General features: G+C 36.8%; 1 pseudogene across 1 annotated transcript in view; it reads left to right on the top strand.

Annotated features, from left to right (window-relative positions):
- Nucleotides 1-1,824: 1,824 nt before the first annotated feature.
- Nucleotides 1,825-19,348, top strand: part of LOC114271298 (cytochrome P450 CYP749A22-like) — a 34,324-nt pseudogene continuing 16,800 nt past the window's right edge. The window contains exons 1-8 of the transcript XR_014344591.1: nt 1,825-1,890; nt 7,648-7,882; nt 9,281-9,343; nt 10,097-10,182; nt 10,297-10,368; nt 11,286-11,580; nt 13,203-13,426; nt 13,797-14,028. The product of XR_014344591.1 is annotated as a cytochrome P450 CYP749A22-like (transcript). The remainder of the gene's footprint in view (nt 1,891-7,647; nt 7,883-9,280; nt 9,344-10,096; nt 10,183-10,296; nt 10,369-11,285; nt 11,581-13,202; nt 13,427-13,796; nt 14,029-19,348) is intronic.

Raw genomic sequence — 19,348 nt, 5'->3', positions numbered from 1 at the left:
AATATTTAATATTAGCTCAAAAAATTATTATTATGTTATTATTATTGATTGGAAAAAAAAATTGAGATTATAATTAATAGGTGCCCCCTTACATTAAATTCTTGGCTCCGCCACTGCTAACAAGTAATATTTAATTATGAATTTAGGATAAAAATTTTGCCAATTCAAATTACAAGAATTAAAATGATATAATAATCAAAATATAAAAACTGTCGGTATAATTTAACTTTTTTTATAAGTTTTTTAGTCATACAACAAAATAGGAAAGGCTGGTGTGATATTTTGACTAATTGTCTACAATTTTTCGTTTACCCATGTTTTAGTTGCATGAAAAAAATTAATATGCGGGTATGTTAATTTTTTATATGGGTAGAAGAAAACCATTTTAGATACATGCCAAATATGCTTAGTTTTTGACTCTTTAATTTTTTTAATAATTATTTTAACTAAAAAATCATCTTCTGCAACAAGGTCATAGAGATATGCTTGAATTAACTAATTATTTTTCTGTTAATCATTTAATTTTTTATTTGATAATTACACCACTTATAATGTATGAAGCTCACTTATATATATATATATATATATATATGAGGCCCACATTATAAATAGTGTAGATCATTTCGAGAGTTGTGCACGTGCTCCTAGCCGTTCCATTAGTTTATTGTAAGGGTGCAACTTGAGTGGGCTCAATCTGAGCAACCCGAGTTCAACCTGAATTTTTGTAGGGCTTGGACAAAATATTTTCAAATTCGGTACGGGCTTGGGCAAAAATTCAGAAGCCCGAATTAAATTTGGGCAGGCTTGGGTAAAGACGTCAAACAACCCAAGTAACCCAAAACTCGAATTATACATATATAGATATACAAAAATATTAAATATACATATAAATTATTACTCATTATATGATATTAAAGTAATTTATATTAGGAAAAATTACTCATAAATTCCATTTTGGTAAATATTGCTCTAGTTAGTCCTGAGTATTTTTTCTTAAACTATTGAGTCCTTTTTATTTTTGGTATGATATATGTTTTTGGTATATTATATACAGAGTTTACATTTTTACCCCTATTGATTTTATTTTGTGGGTCTCCCAACCTCGCCAACCATGGCAGCCATCACAACCCTAATCTCTCTCTCTCCTCCTCTTCATCAACACTGAAACACACCCAGAACTATTGGAGGTGACGCCATTAGGCTTCGAAAAGATGGTGAAAAGGCCTCCGTCGGTGAGAAGTCGCACTTCGAGCACATTGTGTCTTCGGCAGAATGATCGAACACCACCACCGTCATTGGCAAAGGTCCTCCACTCAGAGGTCTCATCGATCGAATGTGATTTCAACATCAGACCGCACTCCGAGCACACTGTGTCTCCGGCAGAATAATCGAACACCACCACTGTCATTGGCAAAGGTCCTCCACTCAGAGGTCTCATCGATCGAGTGTGATTCCAACATCAGACCGCATTCCGAGTACACTGTGTTTCCGGTAGAATGATCGAACACCACCACCGTCACTCACTTGTAGTCCGAGTAGTACACATTGCCCATTGATTGGATTCCTGGATAGATCTAAGATGGGATTTGATGCAGAGGATTGGAGATGTTGATGATGTTGATGATGCCGATGTAGATGATGCTGATGTAGTTGATGCTGTGTCTCCGGCGGAATGATCGAACACCATCACCGTCGCTCGCTTGCAGTCCGAGCAGTACACGTTGCCCATTGATTGGATTCCATGTTGATGATGTTGTGTTGTTTGATGATTTTGTTTATGTTTGATGATGTTTGATGATGTTGATGATGTTGAAGATGTAGTTAATGTTTGATGATGTTGATGATGTTCACAATATTGATGATGTTGTGCTGTTTGATGATGTTGTTGATGTTTGATGATGTTGATTATCTTGAAGATGTTGATGATGTTTGATGATGTTGAGATGTAGTTGATGTTGCTAATGTTCACAATGTTGATGATGTTTATTGATTTTTGATGATGCTGTTAATGTTTGATGATGTTGCTGATGTTCAAAAATGAGTGAAATCTAAAAAAGGCCTATAGTAAGCTTTTTGGGTATTTTTGTCGTTACAACATCAGTAAAAACTTACATTTGCCCTCCATAAAAAAAATTACGTGTTAAATAAATGGGTATATACGTAATTCACATTAAAATAGGACTTATTAGTCTACAAAATAAAGGCAGGACCAAATAGTTTAACAAATTAAAATTTGAGATTTATTGGTGTTTTGCCCTTTATATTATTAAATTATATTAAATATATATTATATATACAAATAACATAAAATCTTACTCTTTCTTTTTCTTTTTATTTTCACTCATAAATTGTAAGGACTACTTGTTAGATAATGTCTCAATGGGACCGCATAATTAAATGTGGTGTTATCATTTATAAGAAGCCTACAATTTAAGTGATTCAATTTAGTTAATAGGCTTAAGGGTATATGTGTTATGGACCTAATGTGTAGATACTAGTTGTATAATTTCTATTTCTATGAGGGGCAGAAATAGAAATTAAAACATATTGGTTAAAGTTGGTTTTCATTCCTTTTGAACTTCCACAACCTTTCAGTTTTGAAAACCGATAAATAGAAATTAAAACCAATAATGGTTAAAGTTGGTTTTCATTCCTTTTGAACTTCCACAACCTTTCAGTTTTGAAAACCAATTACAACCTTTAAAAGGTTATAGTCCATATTCCTTCCCAAGTGGAAAAAAAAATAAGAACACTGCCATTTTTCTTTCTAAATCCTCTCAAGGAGAAACATAAGGCACCAAAGGGGAAAGGATTAGAAGGCAATAACATAATCAATAACAAAGAGTTCATTGATAATCACGCTTCCGTTTAACTGTTCATCAATGGATTCAGGTATGTCATTTTGTCTTGATTTCTTGATAATACACATGGTAAATGATCCAAAGTGTAAGGTTTATGTTCTGAAATTTATGTTTACAATTGGTATCAGAGCCAGCATATCATGTGTCTTATCAGAATTGATATGCTTTATTCATTCTATTTAGTTTCCTGGAATCAGATTCTGAATTTTCTTATGGATGTAAATTCTGTTTTTTCCTGTTTTGTTCTGTGAAAACGGCAATCTGTTTTCTGGAATTGTAAAATGATTCGGTAGGCAGTTTCTTTTTTTTTCTCTCAAATGGATGAACATCATGTATTTATATATATATAGATATATCTTGCGATTTGATCGGTTTAATTTTGAACATCATAAAAAAAAAAAAAAACTATTTGGTTTTTCGACCCGTCAATTCTATTTATATATGTATATGTATATGTATAATTGGAATTGCTGCAGATTATATAACATATACGGGGTCACAAATTTAGAAATCTTTAAATTTAATGTAATTTCATACAACGTCTACAGAAATTTAATTTTCTAACACTCTCAATATAAGTCAATTCAAACAAGATGTCACAAAAGTGATCTCTCTTGTCTAGATTGTTTTATATGGAATGTTTTGAAGTTCATGTCTGTGTATCTCATGCGGGTATTTATCGGTCCAAAGACATGATTAAGACTTGGCAGAATTACACACACATTTTGTGGTAATAAACATGTGCCAATTGTCAAGAAAACCTAATGTGAATAATAAATCCATCAAAAGATAGATTTGTTATTTGACATAACTTATTGTCAATGTTTGATCATTACAACAAGAATACCACTTACAGTTAATATCACTACCCAAAGGCTTAGTATTAATGTTGTGCTAGGTATCTTGAGATGTTGTCATTAAATTAATTTATTTAGAGATTATCTGTTTGGTAACTTAATGTGAACATGAGGTAATTGCAACATTTTTTGAGGATGTTGAGTTTGGGGGGAAAAATCCAGTTAGAGACATTGTCTTTGAGGAGGAAGCAGGAGTAATCCCACTTCCTACTACTATTTTTGACCAATCATAGGTTCTTATACCTGTCATTGCTCGAGAAGTAATTTCGGATCCTCAACCAGACAATGTTGTTCAAGATAATATAGTTCAAACCCCCATTCAAGATGAGGTAATTGTTCCTGAGGAACAAACTCTACAACCTCAACCTCAAGAATCTGTGCCATTAAGGCGATCCACCAGAGAAAGGAGATTTGCATTTTCAGATGATTATATTGTATATCTCCAGGAACATGAGGTAGAAAATGGAATGTCGAAAGATGATCCAATCAACTTTCGTCAAGCCATGGAAAGTTCCAACTCTCATAAGTGGATAGAAGCCATGAATGAAGAATATAAGCACTGCAAGACCACTTAAGTTATATTGTGACAATAAGTCTGCAGTTTTATATTCCAATAACAACAGGAGCTCGACAAAATCAAAGCATATTGATATCAAGTTCCTAGTTGTAAAAGAAAGAGTGCAGAGTGGACAGATTTCCATAGAGCACATTGGGGCAAACTCCATGATAGCGGATCCACTTACGAAGGGACTACCACCCAAGGTCTTTCATGAGCACACTGCTCAGATGGGTGTTGTTCTATTTGAGAACATTCTGGTTTAGTGGGAGTTTGTATTTATATTACTGCTTTATGTCAGCCTTGAGTTTTATCTATGTAATTAGATTAATTTCTGCAGAAATGAAATATTCAGTTTATTACGCTCTGTTACGTATTGTGAAGTATTGATCTCAATAAAGTTAAGTAGGACCAGTTGGAAATAGGCATGTATGGATCACATCACATGTAATTTCCATGCTACGCATCCATGATTGATCTATGTCATTTAGCTGTATTAGTATACGTGACCATTGGTGGGTCGAGTTACGATTGATGTAACGAAGACCGCTTTGATCCTATATTAATATAGTTAATGGACAAGATTATTTGGATACCCTCAAGTTATGATAACAGATTTCTGAGCTCACTAAAGTTAAGCACATTTTTCAGGATACATATGTGGTCCAGTGGGAGATTGTTAGATAATGTCTCAATGGGACCACATAATTAAATGTGGTGTTATCATTTATAAGAAGCCTACAATTTAAGTTATTCAATTTAGTTAATAGGCTTAAGGGTATATGTGTTATGGACCTAATGTGTAGATACTAGTTGTATAATTTCTATTTCTATGAGGGGCAGAAATAGAAATTAAAACATATTGGTTAAAGTTGGTTTTCATTCCTTTTGAACTTCCACAACCTTTCAGTTTTGAAAACCAATTATAACTTTTAAAAGGTTATGGTCCCTATTCCTTCCCAAGTGGAAAAAAAAAAATAAGAACACTGCCATTTTTCTTTCTAAATCCTCTCAAGGAGAAACATAAGGCACCAAAGGGGAAAGGATTAGAAGGCAATAACATAATCAATAACAAAGAGTTCATTGATAATCACGCTTCCGTTTAACCGTTCATCAATGGATTCAGGTATGTCATTTTGTCTTGATTTCTTGATAATACACATGGTAAATGATCCAAAGTGTAAGGTTTATGTTCTGAAATTTATGTTTACACTACTATAGTGACATCTCTCTTACATTATATAAATTATTTGTTTTGATAGTATTAATGATTTTCTATTAAAACAAATTATAAATAAAATCAAATTTTAATAATTTAATAATGTAGCTACAAAAAAAAAAAACTAAAATTCATTTACAATTCGGATAATTCGGATTTAACTTGGGTCGGGCTTACACAGACAACCTCAGATTATAATTTAGACTTGGACAGATTTAGACAAATCTCAACATAACTTGGGTTGAATTTGGATAACTTCTCCACTCAACCGAATCACCTCCAGTTGCACCCCTCGTTTATTTTATGCTCCGGTTGACTGTTGCGTCATCTTTTAGAAATATTATTGTCGTAAATTCCAAAGATACCCCCTCGCCATTACTCCTGTAAATACCCACCGAACTAATCAGAAATCACAAAAAGGAAAAAAAGTACACCACCACCGCCAAACTTATCATATCAAACTTTAGCTACTTTTTAGCGTTGTCACAGTTGAGCCTGTTAACATATAATATACATATAATATATCCCCCACTATGTATAGCTGTAACCTTGCATCTGTAAAGGCTCCATGTGTAGCTGTAAAGAAGAGAACTTCACTTTAGCTTTAGTAAATTCCAGGCATCCGATGCTAATTGTCTCCCTCTCCTCTCTATAAAGAGAGGGAGCTTGCTCTCTTGTAATTACACTGAAACATAATATAATAACACCAACTTTCAGTCCCTCTCTTTTTCTCTCCCTCGTTACCAAAATCACATGGTATCAGAGCTTAGAAACACAATTCTGGCATCCCTCAATTTTAGGTCTTAGTTCCGTACACAGTGGACTATACCAAACAGCTCGGAATTTCCCTACGATCCCAACGGCACCAAGCCCATCACCAAACAAGCCTTCACGCGCTCTCACGCGCCGCTTCTTCTCTCGGCGCGTCTCTACTTCCGTTGCCACTCTCACACGCGCTGCCACGCGCCTTCCATCCTGCCCTGTCGTGCGCCGTACCTGCTACCGTGCACCAGCGTGCGCCGTTCGACTACCGTAAGCCGCGCGTGCGCCGTTCCGCTATTGTGCACCCGCGTGCGCCATTCTGCTAACATACGCTGCCAGTCCCCTCTGCTACCGTGCGCCGCACGCCCTTCCTGCTAACGTGCGCCGCTGACCTCATTTTCCACCCTGCTGACATCATCCTTGCACAGCCCACCTTTCCTAGCTATTTTCGACCTTCCGGACTCACTGGTACACTCTGTTTTACCTAATTTTGCTCCTACAGGTCTCTCCCTATCCATTTAGCCCTCCTCCACTATTATTATGGATCGTCCTGATGCCTCCCATCCTATTTCCGTTATTTTGGATGGTTCCAACTATGTTCTATGGGCCCAAGCCATGTCTTCCTTCCTCAAAGGAAAGAAGCTCTGGCGAATTATCACCGGGGACATCACCCAACCGGTCAAAGACACTGCTGAAACCACTATTTCCCCTGCTACTCCTACATATGAAGATCGCCTTGAGGAATGGGACAGTAAGAATTACCAAATCATTACCTGGTTTCGGAATACGTCTGTTACCTCTATCAGTCTTCAGTTTGGCCGCTTTCAGCTTGACTCTGTCACCACTCCTGCCAAAGATATCTGGGATTTTTTGAAAGAACGCTACCAGACTACTGGTCTTGCTCATCAATATCAACTTCAGAGCCAACTTCATCGGATGCGCCAAGAATCTAGTCAGTCCATCAATGACTTCCTCTCTCAAATGTACTCCGTTTGGGACCAGCTTGCTCTTTCTGAACCAACTTGGCCTCACCAAGAAGATGCTGTTTTATTTACTGCTTATCGTAATCAGCAAAGGTTGGTGCACTTTCTTATGGCTCTCACTTCATCTTTTGAGCCTGTACGTGCCTCTCTTCTTCATCGCCATCCCTTGCCCACTCTGGAACAAGCTATTTCTGAGTTGCTATCAGAAGAGACTCGTCTTGGTACTCTCCAACCTCATCATGTGGACTCTGTTCTTGCCACTCCCCCGTTCCAACCATCATTCCCCCAGCGGACCACTGCCTGTCTCTACTGTCAGAATCGGGGCCTTCCTTCCACACATCTCCTGGTCAATTGCCCAGTCAGAACCTGCCGATATTGCAACAAACTTAGTCCTGGTCATCTGCAACAGGATTGTCTTCGCCATCCATCCCGCTCATCCTCCAACAACCACTCTTCTCGCGGTGGTTCTTCTCGGGGGGGCTTTCATCGTTCCAGGAACCAATCTCATCCTGGGAATCAGTTTCCTCACACCGCCACTGCTGCTGCTGCCGCTGAGGGTTTTTCTGAGTCTCCGGCTCCGTCTACCCCTCTCTTTTCTCCAACAGATGTCGAGGCCATGTTCAAACACCTTCTCTCCCCTTCTGGTACACCTCCTCCTACTGCTTTGTCTGTAATTCCAGGTAACTCTTCTTGGTATTTTGATTCTGCCTGTTGTAATCATATGACCTCCAGTTCAACTATATTTTCTTCTATCTCTTCCTCTCCTCATATTCCCTCAATTCAAACTGCTGATGGTTCTCTCATGACTGTCCGTCATCTTGGTACTGTTTCCACATCTTCCTTAACTTTACCTCAAGTTTATCATATCCCTGCTCTCACTTTAAACCTTATCTCTATTGGTCAATTATGTGAACTTGGTCTAACTGTCACCTTTTCTGCTACTCATTGTTTGGTGCAGGACCCTCAGACGAGGCAGACTATTGGGATCGGCCGTAAGCATGGACGTCTCTATGAGCTCATTCACCTTCATGTTCCTGCCTCTCCTCAGATTGCTGCTCCTGCCTCTGCTTCCTCATTATCTCCTTTTCAGCTTTGGCATTGTCGCTTAGGACATATTTCTATTACTCGCTTAAAGTCTTTGGTTTCTAGTGGACAATTGGGTCATGTAATTCCAGATACTTTCGATTGTATACCCTGTCAACTTGCCAAACAACCTGCTTTATCATTCAATAAAAGTACTTCTGTTTCCTGTGCACCTTTTGATCTTATACATTCGGATATTTGGGGCCCTTCCCCTACCACTACTATGGGGGGATCTCGTTATTTTATTGTTTTCATTGATGATTTTTCACGGTTTACCTGGATTTTTCTCATGAAAACTCGGTCTGACCTCAAAACTCTTTATTATCGATTTGCCCAAATGATCCACACCCAATTTTCTAAAACCATCAAACTTTTTCGCTCCGACAATGCTATGGAATATCGGGATTCAGATTTCCTTTCTTTTCTTCAGAGTCATGGTACACTGCCTCATCGTTCCTGTGCTGGCACGTCCCAGCAAAATGGCCGTGCTGAACGGAAACATAGGCATATTCTTGACACTACTCGCGCTCTCCTTCTTTCTTCTTCCTGCCCTGAAAACTTTTGGGGGGAAGCTGCCCTCACTGCTGTCTACACTATCAATTGTGCTCCTTCCCCTGTCATCCATAATCAAACTCCATTTGAACGTCTGCATGGCACTCCCCCTCCCTATGCTAATCTTCGGGTTTTTGGCTCTGCCTGCTTTGTTCTCCTTCAATCTCATGAACGCACCAAGCTTGAACCGCGTTCTCGTCTTTGTTGCTTTCTTGGGTATGGAATTGAACATAAAGGCTTTCGCTGTTGGGACCCTCTCTCTAAACGTCTTCGTATCTCCCGCCATGTAGTTTTTTGGGAGCACCAAATGTTTTCCTCCCTATCCTCATTTCACTTACCTGCACTTTCCACTAATGTACTGTTTACTAATCCTTCCATCGATCTCTTCTCTGATGATTTTGATACAGGTCCCTCCGTCATTGAGACGCCCTTGCTCACTCCTGCTCCCCACCAGACTGCTCTCCCTGAAGGTCCACCTCTCCCTGCACCACCTTCTTCTCCACTGGTTCTTCCTCCCACCGATCCTCCTACGGGTCGACCACACCGGGTAACTCAACCTCCTATCCACCTTCGTGATTATATTGTTGGGTCTGCTGCCTTTTCTACTTATGAACCTACCTCCTATCGTGAGGCTTGTACTAATCCTCTTTGGCAGCAAGCTATGACTGATGAACTTCAGGCTTTGGACAAAACTCATACTTGGGATCTTGTTGACCTTCCTCCTGGCAAAACTGCGATTGGCTGCAAATGGGTTTACAAAATCAAGACTCATTCTGATGGCTCGATTGAACGCTACAAAGCTCGTCTTGTTGCCAAGGGTTTCAACCAGGAATATGGGATTGATTATGAGGAAACCTTCGCTCCTGTTGCTCGGCTTACCTCTGTTCGCAGTTTACTGGCTGTTGCTGCTGCTCGCCACTGGGAGCTTTTTCAAATGGATGTCAAAAATGCCTTCCTCAATGGTAATCTTCTTGAGGAGGTCTACATGCAACCTCCCCCTGGGTCTACTTTTCCCCCTCATAAGGTTTGCAAACTACAGCGTGCCCTCTATGGCCTCAAGCAAGCACCCCGTGCCTGGTTTGCTAAGTTCAGTTCTACCATTCATGACTTTGGGTTCACCTCCAGCTCCTATGACTCTGCTCTTTTTATCCGGACTACTCCTCATGGTACCACTCTTCTCCTTCTGTATGTGGATGATATGATTATCACTGGTAATGATGCAGCTGGTATTCTCCACCTCAAACGCTTTCTCCACCGACAGTTTGAGATGAAGGACCTTGGTACTCTCAACTACTTTTTAGGCCTTGAAGTCTCTCATGATCCTACTGGCTCTTACTTATCTCAGGCCAAATATGCATCCGATCTTCTGGCTCGTGCTGGTCTTACTGATTGCAAAACTACATCTACTCCAGTTGATCCTCAGATTCGTCTCACTCCTCTCGACGGGGCTCTCCTCCCTGATGCTACTCTCTATCGTCAGCTCGTCGGCAGTCTTGTCTATCTCACAGTAACTCGTCCTGACATTGCCTATGCTGTTCACATTGTTAGTCAGTACATGTCGGCTCCTCGCACTCCCCACTATACTGCTCTCCTTCACATCCTTCGGTACATCAAAGGCACCCTGTTCCATGGCCTTCACTACTCTGCTTCCTCATCTCTGGAACTGCGTGCCTTCTCTGATGCTGATTGGGCTGGGGATCCTACGGATCGACGCTCCACCACGGGCTTCTGTTTCTTCTTAGGGGATTCTCTTCTTACTTGGCGTAGCAAAAAACAATCCCTCACTGCCCGTTCTAGCACCGAAGCTGAATACCGAGCTCTTGCCGATACTACTCAGGAACTTCTCTGGCTTCGCTGGCTCCTCACTGATATGGGTATTTCCTCTTCTGGCGCTACCACTCTTTATTGTGACAATCAGAGTGCTATTCAGATTGCTCACAATGATGTTTTCCATGATCGCACCAAGCATATTGAGATTGATTGCCATTTCATTCGACAACATGTTACACGTGGTACTGTTCATCTTCTCCCAATTGCTTCTGCCGATCAACCTGCTGATATCTTCACCAAGGCTCATTCTCCTGGGCGCTTTCGTGATCTTGTTTCCAAACTCAACTTGGTCGATGCCTACCCTCCTTGAGTTTGCGGGGGGCTGTTAACATATAATATACATATAATATATCCCCCACTATGTATAGCTGTAACCTTGCATCTGTAAAGGCTCCATGTGTAGCTGTAAAGAAGAGAACTTCACTTTAGCTTTAGTAAATTCCAGGCATCCGATGCTAATTGTCTCCCTCTCCTCTCTATAAAGAGAGGGAGCTTGCTCTCTTGTAATTACACTGAAACATAATATAATAACACCAACTTTCAGTCCCTCTCTTTTTCTCTCCCTCGTTACCAAAATCACAGAGCCGATTCAATGTGGGTGTGCTGGGAAGCATAGCAATCCTTGTTTCGAGCTTTGTGTGTCTTTACGTGTTCTTGGTTCTGATCAAGCTCTTTCACAAACTATGGTTGAATCCAATTCACATACAACGTGTGTTGGCTTCACAAGGAATCAGAGGCCCTGCTTACAAATTCATCCATGGAAACACCGAAGAAATGCTGAGGATGAGAACCGAATCCATGAGCAGACCCATGGATTTATCCCATCAAATATTTGCTAGACTCCAGCCTCATTTACACTCTTGGCTCAAGATTTACGGTACTGATCATTTTATTTTTATTTCTTTTCAGTCTTAGTTTCATTCATGTAGTTTTAAATCATGGTATTTGAGCGTCTAATATCTAATAGTATCACAAATAATATGTATCACAACTGATCGTGATTTTTCTTTTTTTTAAAGAAAAAAAAAAAATCTTAAACAACTCGTCTAACACTCAAGGGTCTTTTTAAAGCTTAACACTCAAGGGTCTTTTTAAAGCTTATTATGGATCTCGTTTCGATAATTCGAACTGTTCTTATGAAATTCTAAATATATATCATTCATGAAAAATTTAGGTCAATTTAATAATCGTAATATTTATATGTTATTATATTATTCACTAATAAATGAATGGTCAATTTAAAAAATATATTTGTCATTTATTTTTTGGAGACAAATGAGATGAAATAAAAATATTATGATTATTGGATCAAAGTAAATTTTTTCAGTGATTATATACATTGAGAGCCTTATAAAATGAACGGTTCAAATTATCAAAATGTAACCACCCTTTAGCCCCTCAAACTCTCCCATGTTGAGATATTAATATGAGAGAAGCCGAATTCAATGCTAAATGTAATTTCCAAAATGAATTATTTGTAAATTGTTAATAAATCGTTTTAAAAATATTAATTTGGTGGGTGTTTGAGGTTTTTATTTATTTATTTATTTATTTTTGGGCTTTTTTGTTATTTTATTTTTTTAATTTATATTTTATTTTTGTCTTTAATGAATTTTTTTTTTAAAAACAAAAACTTTACACTTTTGGATTCTATTCGATTAGATGGACCAAAAAAATAAAAAGTTTTGCATTTAAAAGAAAAAAAGAAAGGACAAAAAAAAAGAGAAAACAAGTTTTTTTATTTTTTTGTATTTAAAAATATATTTTTTAAATTCTTCTATGCAAGGCAGACAGAGAAACAAACATAATTCTGAGAAAATATTATTAATGACTAAAATATTAAAAAACTAATATAACTTTTATTTATTTATTATTATAGATGGAATGACAATTTTTTTTTTTTTTTTTTTTTTTTTTTTTTTTTTAACATAATTGTTGAGCCAGTTTGCATTTTGACAATCCCACATCAGCCAAGTTGAGACCAGTTGGATAAAATGCTTCACGTGTTGTGTCATTGTGCCCGGTGTAACTTATTTTAAGTTAAAATTTGTTAATGGGAAAGTAAAAATTAAAAACATTGCTTTTTTAATTTTTAAATAATTAATTTTTTTAACATATTTAAATTATTTATGCCTAATAAATTGTAAGTAGAAATTCTAGCAAACAGTTTAGCATAAACTTCTAAATTAAAATAAGTTACAAAGTAGCTTAATCTGCACCCATTGCCAATTAGCCGGAGTCAAATTTCAAAATAATTAATCTGTTGAAATAGATGGATTCTGTTAAAAATTGAAGTCAATATTCAATTCATAGTGATACACAATGCAAATCAGACAGTTTCCTTATGAAATTACCGAGTTATTGGGTTCAAAAACTGATTCAAACCCAACCGATTTGCTATGTAGTAGCTGGCTTTTACTTCCATGGTTTCATTACACTATGATTTAAAGTTAAATTTTTGTTAATTAATTAATTAATTAATTTTTTGGTGTGAAATAGGAAAGAATTTTCTTACATGGAATGGTCCAAAAGGTCAGTTAGTTATTACAGAATCAAAATTTGCCAAAGAAATACTTCAAAATAAAGAAAAAGCTTATCCACAAATGAAAACTGAAGGCTCCTTAAAGAAGTTGTTAGGTAACAGCCTTGTGACATCGGAAGGTGAAAAATGCTCAAAGTTATGGAAACTAGCCAACCATGCTCTCTATGCAGAGGGCTTGAAAGTATGCTTCTACTAAACTTGTTGTTTTATTATTATTATTATTATTAAAATGCATATAAGAAAATATTATAAAAGTATAAAATGGATAAATTAATCGTAAATTAGTGGAGTGCAAGTTGATGTATAATGTGAATCATGTCCACTTACAAAGAGGGTATTGGTGTCATATGCACTTCAGTGAGTTATAGTTAATTTTCTCATTTCTAATTTTTATGATAGTTCTCCAATAAAGATTTCATAATGCATCATTGTTACCAAATAATTTTTAATTTTGGAGAAATTACATCTATAGAAATAAGAATTTTTGTGAATATTGAGTTGATAATACAAAAAAAAAAAAAAAAAAAAAATGATGTATATGTATTGTGTAGAATATGGTTCCAGCAATGATCCCCAGTGTAGAGATGATGCTAGAAAGGTGGAAGCAACATGAATGTGAAGAAATTGAGGTATTGAAGAGTTTAGAGTATTAACATCACAAGTTATTTCAATGACAGCTTTTGGGAGTAGTAATTTGGAAGGGAAAGACATATTTGAGATGTTGACAAAGTTGGGTATTATAACTTCCAGAAATGTTTTCAAAATCAAGCTTCCTATCTTCAGGTAAATTTATTTTGTCAAATTTCAATCTTATTAATAGTAATCCCAAGGTGATCATATTTTGATACGATTTAATGTGGCATTGTACACGGATTAGCAATTTCATTTGATGGGGCTACTTCCTAAATAAAGGTGGGATCAATCATATGATGCGGCCAATAAAATGCAAGGCATCACATTGAACGATACCTAAATTTATTAATCATAATATTACTTATAAATTAATAATTAGGGAATATTTCCCTATAAAGTTTTCCTTGATTTATTTTTTGTCTAATTGATATAACATAATTTCATCCAGATAAAAAATAAAAAATCTTATAATAGAATACGAATCATCAACAAGGGAACTTTTGGCAAAAAAAGCAAAAAGACAAAAAAAAAAAGAAAAAGAAAAAAAAATTAGAGTAGAGAATTCCAAAATCATAAACATGTTGGGTTTCTATTATTTGACTGATTAGCTTTAGCTTTTCTTTCAATTAAGCGGGGATGACAATTAAATGTAGATGATTAGTCATTATCCTTTCCTCTTTTTTTTTGTGTGTGTTTTTTGTGTTTTTTGTTTTTTTTTTTTTTTTAACCTTTTCATTAAATTGACCATTTCATGGAAGTAGAGCTTTTAGGCCACTGCCTGATGGTTTAGAAAATACAACATCCACCTCCTAGAAAAGAAAACTTCTATTTGTAATGGTAGTTCAATATTAAAATAACGAATGGTATTGATATCAACATAAATTTCAGAACATAAACCTTACACTTTGGATCATTTACCATGTGTATTATCAAGAAATCAAGACAAAATGACATACCTGAATCCATTGATGAACGGTTAAACGGAAGCGTGATTATCAATGAACTCTTTGTTATTGATTATGTTATTGCCTTCTAATCTTTTCCCCTTTGGTGCCTTATGTTTCTCCTTGAGAGGATTTAGAAAGAAAAATGACAGTGTTCTTATTTTTTTTTTCCCACTTGGGAAGGAATAGGGACCATAACCTTTTAAAAGTTGTAATTGGTTTTCAAAACTGAAAGGTTATGGAAGTTCAAAATGAATGAAAACCAACTTTAACCATTATTGGTTTTAATTTCTATTTATTGGTTTTCAAAACTGAAAGGTTGTGGAAGTTCAAAAGGAATGAAAACCAACTTTAACCAATATGTTTTAATTTCTATTTCTGCCCCTCATAGAAATAGAAATTATACAACTAGTATCTACACATTAGGTCCATAACACATATACCCTTAAGCCTATTAACTAAATTGAATCACTTAAATTGTAGGCTTCTTATAAATGATAACACCACATTTAATTATGTGGTCCCATTGAGACATTATCTAACAATCTCCCACTGGACCACATATGTATCCTGAAAAATGTGCTTAACTTTAGTGAGCTCAGAAATTTGTTATCATAACTTGAGGGTATCCAAACAATTTTGTCCATTAACTATATTAATATAGGATCAAAGCGGTCTTCGTTACATCAATCGTAACTCGACCCACCAATGGTCACGTATACTAATACAGCTAAATGACATAGATCAATCATGGATGCGTAGCATGGAAATTACATGTGATGTGATCCATACATGCCTATTTCCAACTGGTCCTACTTAACTTTATTGAGATCAATACTTCACAATACGTAACAGAGCGTAATAAACTGAATATTTCATTTCTGCAGAAATTAATCTAATTACATAGATAAAACTCAAGGCTGACATAAAGCAGTAATATAAATACAAATTCCCACTAAACCAGAATGTTCTCAAATAGAACAACACCCATCTGAGCAGTGAGCTCATGAAAGACCTTGGGTGGTAGTCCCTTCGTAAGTGGATCCACTATCATGGAGTTTGTCCCAATGTGCTCTATGGAAATCTGTCCACTCTGCACTCTTTCTTTTACAACTAGGAACTTGATATCAATATGCTTTGATTTTGTCGAGCTCCTGTTGTTATTGGAATATAAAACTGCAGACTTATTGTCACAATATAACTTAAGTGGTCTTGTAGTGCCTTCCAAAATACGCAACCCAGTGACAAAATTCCGCAGCCATATCCCTTGGTTTGATGCCTCATAACATGCTACAAATTCTGCGGCCATGGTGGCTGAAGCTATGAGCGTCTGCTTTGCAGACCTCCAAGAAATTGCTCCGCCAGTTAACAGATAAATATAGCCTGATGTGGATTTCCTACTGTCTTGGCATCCAACAAAATCGGAGTCGGAATATCCAATGACCTCTAACTTATCCGATCTCCTATATGTGAGCATATATTCCTTTGTTCTCTGTAAATATCGCATAACACGCTTGACTGCTTTCCAATGATCCATGCCAGGATTACTTAAATATCTGCCTAACATGCCAACTATAAACGCAATATCCGGACGCGTACATACTTGAGCATACATTAGACTCCCTACAGCCGAGGCATAAGGAATCTTCTGCATTTCTTGAATTTCAAGACTGCTCTTCGGGCATTGGTTGAGACTAAACTTGCCTCCCTTAGCAACCGGGATTTCACCTGATTTACAATTTTGCATGCCAAATCTATTGAGTACTTTTTCGATATAGTTCCTTTGTGATAATCCCAGAATACCCTGAGAACGATCTCGGAGTATTTCAATTCCTAATACAAAGGAAGCATCACCAAGATCTTTCATTTCAAAATTCTTAGATAGAAATCTCTTGGTGTCATGCAATAAGTTTATATCGTTTGTGGCAAGCAATATGTCGTCAACATATAAAACCAAAAATATGTGTTTACTCCCACTGAACTTGTGATACACACATTCATCAACAACATTAGTTTCAAAACCATACGAAGTGAGAATTTGATGAAATTTGAAGTACCACTAACGAGAAGCTTGTTTGAGTCCATAGATGGATTTAGTCAATTTGCAAACCATATTCTTTGGGTCTCCTGACACAAAGTTTTCTGGCTGTACCGTAAAAATTGTTTCTTTAATGCCACCATTAAGAAAAGCTGTTTTGACATTCATCTGATGCAACTCAAGATCAAAATATGCAACAAGCGCCATAATTGTCCTAAAAGAATCTTTCGAAGAAACTGGAGAGAAAGTTTCTTTAAAGTCAATTCCTTCTTTTTTGAGTAAAGCCTTTGGCTACAAGACGTGCCTTATACCTCTCCACATTACCATTTGAATCCCTTTTGGTTTTAAATATCCATTTACAACCTACGGGCTTCGCACCAACTGGTAATGAGACAAGTTCCCAAACTTTATTGTCTTGCATAGACTTATATTCTTCATTCATGGCTTCTATCCACTTATGAGAGTTGGAACTTTCCATGGCTTGACGAAAGTTGATTGGATCATCTTTCGACATTCCATTTTCTACCTCATGTTCCTGGAGATATACAATATAATCATCTAAAAATGCAAATCTCCTTTCTCTGGTTATTTGCATTTTTAGATGATTATATTGTATATCTCCAGGAACATGAGGTAGAAAATGGAATGTCGAAAGATGATCCAATCAACTTTCGTCAAGCCATGGAAAGTTCCAACTCTCATAAGTGGATAGAAGCCATGAATGAAGAATATAAGTCTATGCAAGACAATAAAGTTTGGGAACTTGTCTCATTACCAGTTGGTGCGAAGCCCGTAGGTTGTAAATGGATATTTAAAACCAAAAGGGATTCAAATGGTAATGTGGAGAGGTATAAGGCACGTCTTGTAGCCAAAGGCTTTACTCAAAAAAGAAGGAATTGACTTTAAAGAAACTTTCTCTCCAGTTTCTTCGAAAGATTCTTTTAGGACAATTATGGCGCTTGTTGCATATTTTGATCTTGAGTTGCATCAGATGAATGTCAAAACAGCTTTTCTTAATGGTGGCATTAAAGAAACAATTTTTACGGTACAGCCAGAAAACTTTGTGTCAGGAGACCCAAAGAATATGGTTTGCAAATTGACTAAATCCATCTATGGACTCAAACAAGCTTCTCGTTAGTGGTACTTCAAATTTCATCAAATTCTCACTTCGTATGGTTTTGAAACTAATGTTGTTGATGAATGTGTGTATCACAAGTTCAGTGGGAGTAAACACATATTTTTGGTTTTATATGTTGACGACATATTGCTTGCCACAAACGATATAAACTTATTGCATGACACCAAGAGATTTCTATCTAAGAATTTTGAAATGAAAGATCTTGGTGATGCTTCCTTTGTATTAGGAATCGAAATACTCCGAGATCGTTCTCAGGGTATTCTGGGATTATCACAAAGGAACTATATCGAAAAAGTACTCAATAGATTTGGCATGCAAAATTGTAAATCAGGTGAAATCCCGGTTGCTAAGGGAGGCAAGTTTAGTCTCAACCAATGCCCGAAGAGCAGTCTTGAAATTCAAGAAATGCAGAAGATTCCTTATGCCTCGGCTGTAGGGAGTCTAATGTATGCTCAAGTATGTACGCGTCCGGATATTGCGTTTATAGTTGGCATGTTAGGCAGATATTTAAGTAATCCTGGCATGGATCATTGGAAAGCAGTCAAGCGTGTTATGCGATATTTACAGAGAACAAAGGAATATATGCTCACATATAGGAGATCGGATAAGTTAGAGGTCATTGGATATTCCGACTCCGATTTTGCTGGATGCCAAGACAGTAGGAAATCCACATCAGGCTATATTTATCTGTTAACTGGCGGAGCAATTTCTTGGAGGTCTGCAAAGCAGACGCTCATATCTTCAGCCACCATGGCCGCAGAATTTGTAGCATGTTATGAGGCATCAAACCAAGGGATATGGCTGCGGAATTTTGTCACTGGGTTGCGTATTTTGGAAGGCACTACAAGACCACTTAAGTTATATTGTGACAATAAGTCTGCAGTTTTATATTCCAATAACAACAGGAGCTCGACAAAATCAAAGCATATTGATATCAAGTTCCTAGTTGTAAAAGAAAGAGTGCAGAGTGGACAGATTTCCATAGAGCACATTGGGACAAACTCCATGATAGTGGATCCACTTACGAAGGGACTACCACCCAAGGTCTTTCATGAGCACACTGCTCAGATGGGTGTTGTTCTATTTGAGAACATTCTGGTTTAGTGGGAATTTGTATTTATATTACTGCTTTATGTCAGCCTTGAGTTTTATCTATGTAATTAGATTAATTTCTGCAGAAATGAAATATTCAGTTTATTACGCTCTGTTACGTATTGTGAAGTATTGATCTCAATAAAGTTAAGTAGGACCAGTTGGAAATAGGCATGTATGGATCACATCACATGTAATTTCCATGCTACGCATCCATGATTGATCTATGTCATTTAGCTGTATTAGTATACGTGACCA

This window comes from Camellia sinensis, chromosome 11 (genome assembly GCF_055761805.1).
Source record: "Camellia sinensis isolate YWXY chromosome 11, ASM5576180v1, whole genome shotgun sequence".
Taxonomy (NCBI): Eukaryota; Viridiplantae; Streptophyta; class Magnoliopsida; order Ericales; family Theaceae; genus Camellia; species Camellia sinensis.
The sequence above is the reverse complement of the archived record's forward strand: the minus strand, read 5'-3'. Positions and strand labels throughout refer to the sequence as shown.